Genomic DNA, 5,520 nt, shown 5'->3' on the forward strand with positions numbered 1-5,520 from the left:
ATTTATTTGTTATTACCTTATGTTATCCGTTACGTTACGTGTTCGTTTCTTTCCAATCCAGATATCACACTTGGGCCTTGGAGGTTGGGCCAGCCCAACAGGTCTCTTCTTAACTTGCAAAAAATGAAGAAATAGCAAAGTATTTGTTATTTTTTACTTTACACTGCTTTATTAGCGGGAGTTGTTGTGGCATCACTAATATTAAACTGAAGTAATGTCATCGGTGTAACCAATATAATTAAACAAATCATAAGTAATTGAGAAGTCTGTTTAAGTATGCTATTTATTCAAGTATTTGCCTTTACAAAGCACAAAGAGGACACTCTCTCAATAAAAAAAACATTGTGTCAAATCTTCACCTACCTTCCTACGATAAATATTTATGGAGTGAAGCTCGTTTTTGGTTTTTTTTGGTTTGATCGTTGAATTTAATTGTCAAACCTTCAATTCATTGTGTCACCATAGTTTCAATTTTTAACCAGTTGAGTTCAATTGACTAACTCTATTAGATATTTTCTATTAAGTTGATGTGAAGTGGTTAAAGGGTCAAGTTATTCTATAAATGAGGACAAAAATAAGAAGGATGAGAAGGATTTGTAGCAAAAAAAAATAATAATAAAAAAAAAACCCCTAAAGATAATGAAAAATTAATTAAAAAAATCATAACTCAAATTTTAATAAAAAAACAAAAAATGCAAAAACACAAAAATGTTTCCACCGTCTTTCTCGTTCTAAAAAAAACTCGAAAAAGACACAATGTTGAGTGAAAAGATCATTGTGTCCTTTTGTTTATCATTGTGTTTTTTGCTTATTTTCGTCATTGACTGTGTCTTTTTTTCTTGATATTGTGTTATACTACTCAACATTGTTTCATATTTTGTCCGGCACTGTGTTACTATTTTGCGATCTATTGTGGCTTTTTTTTATTTATCACTGTGTTGTTTATTCATTTTCGGCATTGTGTCTTTTCGTGATTTTTTTTTGGAACATGAATGACGTTGGAAACATTTTGGTTTATATATATATATTGAGTTATAATTTTTTAATTATTATTTTTGAATTTTTTTTAGGGGTTTTTTGTGTGACAAGTTCTCACCCTTCTCATTTTTGTCTGCCTTTGCATTTTACTTTTACCCGTGGTTAAATAGCCTTAATTATTTTAAAATAAAGTTATATAATTTATTTAAAGCAACAATAATTTTTTTTTTAAATATATATAGATATAACTCATCTACCCTCACTCCCACCTCATAGTGACGAATTCTCGCTTCAATTCAGCATATGCTATTTTGTTAGTGCATGAGCAGTGTAAGCGTCCGGCTACAAGTCTAGATGAGGCGGATGCTTGCAGATGAACACAAGCTAGACTTCACCATTTCGAGACAACTTTGCCATGGAGAAGTTTGTGGGCTTGTGGCTGCAAAACTGCTACGTAATGTCGTGTGGGTGGGGTTCCCTCTCTCACATACAATTATAAAATTTCAATAGTTTTTAATGTTTTTTAGAAATGTTTGAAATCTGATACGATATGCTGCGTTAGAGGTTAACGTTGTGATGCTCTTAGACACACGGATCTTAAAATAAATGCTGGCCCGGGCAGATTTATATAATGAACTTCAACTTATACGAGGTTGTTTACTTTAAAATCTCATTCAACTCAACTTTTAACGAACCGGTCTCCACTAGTTAGATGAGCATCAGATAACGACTATAAAAACAATTGTCCCCCACATAAACTAATATGATTATATATCAACTTCTATGAAGTTTCTTCCCAATTTCCTAGAGTAGTTATTAACTTAGTATATAATATTTAGTATATAATGACTAATGAGATTATGCTTCATTGAAAACCAACTCCTCTAGCTTCTCACTTTGAAATTCAGCAAACAAAATACTCCAATGGTTGGGGAAATTCAACCCCGCAAAATTGGTATCATGATGTACAACAGAGGCACAACCACCCTTCACCTTTCCGAAGCCAAGAAAAGATGGCGTCGCGCATACTTCATCATATATTTCGTGAGCACCCTCGCCAAAAGTGTCATTTCAAAGGCACCACCCGTTACTCGATTCCCAGCATATTCCGTTATTGATATCATCCAACAAATTGTTGTCCCTAAGGTTAGTAATGATCAAACACAACTCATTAATAGCGAACAAAACAATGACATGGAAGAAACCCTTCAAAATGATCTTGATCAAGGAATCAATGGTCGGGATTTAAACAAAATGAGAATCGTGTTTGGTTCCAATACTTACGAGATACCAACTCCAGTGGGCTTGTTTTACTTTGCGGTCGAGTCTTTTTTTAAAGATGTAACGATACTCATACCACAAGTTGTTCCTAAGGTTGGTAGCGATATCAAAGAGGTGTCTTTGATGTCGTATAGTATTGATCAAACACAACTCACTGATATCGTAAAAAACAAAGATTTGAAAACACTTCACTGGTTTGATGGTGTCACGGGCTTAGCAAAAACCCTTGAAACTAATCTTCAAAATGGAATCAACAGTCAAGATTTATACAAAAGGAGAAGCATGTTTGGTTCCAATACTTACACGAAACAGCCTCCAAAGAGTTTGTTTTATTTTGTTGCAAAATGTTTTGGCGATAAGTTGCTTCTCATACTAATGGGGTGTGCAGCTCTTTCTCTTGGTTTCAGTATAAAAAAAGATGGAATCAAATACGAATGGTATGAAGGTGGAAGCATACTTCTTGTCGTGTTTCTGGTTATTGCTGTATCTTCCATTTCTAACTTCAGACAGGAAAAACAGTTTGATAGCCTGTCAATATTAAGAAATAATATCAAGATTGACGTTGTTAGAGATGGAAAAAGACAAAAGATATCGATATTCGATATAGTTGTTGGAGACGTTGTGGTTCTGAATGTAGGAGACCAGGTGCCAGCAGACGGGTTATTTATTGATGGGCATTCATTGCTACTAGATGAATCAACCATGACAGGGGAGAGTGAGCATAAAGACGTAGATGCCACGAGCAATCCATTTCTATTGTCGGGCTCCCAAGTGGCTGACGGGCATGGTCGGATGCTTGTGTTATCAGTTGGAATGAACACCAATTGGGGGTTGTTGATGAGTTCCATCACAGACAACAACGAGGAAACACCATTACAATCACGCCTCAAAAAATTAGCCACTTTAGTCAGAAGGGTGAGTCTTGGAGTCGCTTTCCTAGTTCTTGTAGTTTTGTTAATTCGCTACTTCCTAGGAAACAAAGAAGATGAAAATGGTAACCAAGAGTATAATAGGAAACACACTAGCATATATGAAATACTATATTCGGTTACGAGTATCTTCATGGTGGCAGTGACCATCTTGGTGGTGGCTATCCCTGAAGGTCTACGTCTAGCAGTCACCCTCACACTCTCACATCATGTGAAGAGAATGACGGGTGATCAAGCCCTGGTTCTGAAGTTATCTGCATGTGAGACCATGGGTTCAACAACGGTTATATGTATCAATAAAACTGGGACTTTGACCATGAACCAAATGAGCATTACAAAGTTCTGGATTGGTATGAAGAATATCGAACCTCATTCTTCGAATGTTATCGCTTTACAAGTCCTTCACCTTCTCCACGAGGGAGTTGGGTTTAATACCGCAGGTGCGGTTTTCACACACACTTCAAAGTTGGTACCTGAATACTCCGTGTCCCCAACCGAAAAAGCAATTTTATCTTGGGCGGTTGAAAATTTGGATATAGATATGGAAAAGCTGAAACAAAGCTCGACTATCCTTCAAGTCGTGACTTTTAATTCAAAGAAAAAACGAAGTGGGGTTTTGATTAGGAGAAAAAATGACAACACTATTCATGTTCACTGGAAAGGAGCTGCAGAGATGGTACTGGCAATATGTTCAAAATATTATAACAGCAAGGGGCGGAAAAAGATAATTGATAGTGATTCAAGAATGCATTTGGAGAATATAATCGAAGGAATGTCAGCAAGTCGTCTAAGGTGCATTGCTTTCGCGCATAAGAAGGTTCTAGAAGGCACAAAAACATTAACTGAAAAAAGGTTAACTTTGCTTGGTATTGTTGGGTTGAATGACCCATGCAGACCTGGATCCAAAATTGCTATTGAAGCATGCAGGTTTGCAGGAGTTGAAGTCAAGATGATAACCGGAGACAATGTTTTCACAGCAAAAGCTATAGCCACCGAATGTGGGATACTTGAATCGGGTCGAGAAGCATGTGAAGACGAAGTGGTGGAAGGGATTCACTTTCGTAATTTCACACATGAAGAAAGAATGCAAAAGGTTGATAAAATCCGTGTGATGGCAAGATCTTCATCTTTCGATAAGTTCTTAATGGTGAAGTGCTTGAAACAAAAAGGAAATGTCGTTTCGGTTACAGCAAACGATGCATCAGCGGTTAGAGAAGCCAATATCAGACTTTCATCGGGAACTCAAGGAAGTGAAGTGGCCAAACAGAGCTCAGATATTGTTATTATGGATGATGGAATGCTCTCTATTTACGCAGTACTAATGTGGGGACGGTCCGTGTACCTTAACATTGAAAAATTCATTCAATTTCAACTCACGATAATTGTAGCCGCTCTTGTTATTAACTTCATTTCAGCGGTTACTTCTGGTGGGGTCCCTTTAACTGCGGTTCAGCTCTTGTGGGTGAACTTAAACATGGATACTTTGGGTGCACTTGCACTTGCTACAGAATGACTCACTAAAGAACTGTCGTACAGACCGCCTGTTGGCCAGGTGGAACCGCTCATAACAGATATCATGTGGAGAAACCTATTTGCACAAGCTATTTTCCAGATAATAGTTTTACTGACATTCCATTACAAAGGTAAGGCTATATTTAATGTGGATGAGAGGGTGAAAAACACTATAATTTTTAATACTTTTGTGCTATGTCAAGTGTTTAATGTGTTCAACTTGAGGAGGTCGGAGAAATGGAATGTATTAAGGGGTATACACAAAAGCAGATTGTTTGTTGGAATAATCGGGATTACTATAATCCTTCAGGTTGTTTTGGTTGAGTTTTTGAATAAATTTGCAGATATCGAAAGACTAAGTGGTGTGCAGTGGGGTTTTTGTTTTGCTATTGCAGCTTTATCATGGCCTATTGGATGGTTTTCGAAGTTGGTACCGGTACCTGCTAAACCATTTCTGAGCTACATCATTAATAGGTGATGATACAGATGACTGCAGTATTTTTGTGATTTGATTCCTGTTTCGCTGTTTTCATCTTCTGTTACCTGTGTGTGAATGTGAATATGAAAATAAGGATCAGTGGAACTTATGACTACAATAGTATAATGCTTGCATAGAAATGAAATGGAAATTTACATGGTTTGCAAAAGTTTACAGTTCTTTTTAATACAAAAAAAGACTTACATTTCGAATAAGCATGGAAAATGGATTCTAGTTAAACCGGGCCGTTCTAAAAAAGTATCAATTTGGTTCGAGTAATAAAAAAGAGTTCGTTTAAGAAAAAAAAGCGTCTCAAATGATCAAATATATAATTTAGTATGT

At 36.4% G+C, this 5,520-nt stretch overlaps 1 pseudogene; it reads left to right on the plus strand.

Annotated features, from left to right (window-relative positions):
• The first annotated feature begins 1,876 nt into the window (after positions 1–1,876).
• Positions 1,877–5,161, plus strand: LOC143595244 (calcium-transporting ATPase 12, plasma membrane-type pseudogene; annotated as a pseudogene).
• The last annotated feature ends 359 nt before the right edge of the window (positions 5,162–5,520 follow it).

Source organism: Bidens hawaiensis, unplaced genomic scaffold, assembly GCF_021521415.1.
Source record: "Bidens hawaiensis isolate Kalapana, Puna unplaced genomic scaffold, B.hawaiensis_p1.1 tig00044839_1, whole genome shotgun sequence".
NCBI classification, from domain to species: Eukaryota; Viridiplantae; Streptophyta; class Magnoliopsida; order Asterales; family Asteraceae; genus Bidens; species Bidens hawaiensis.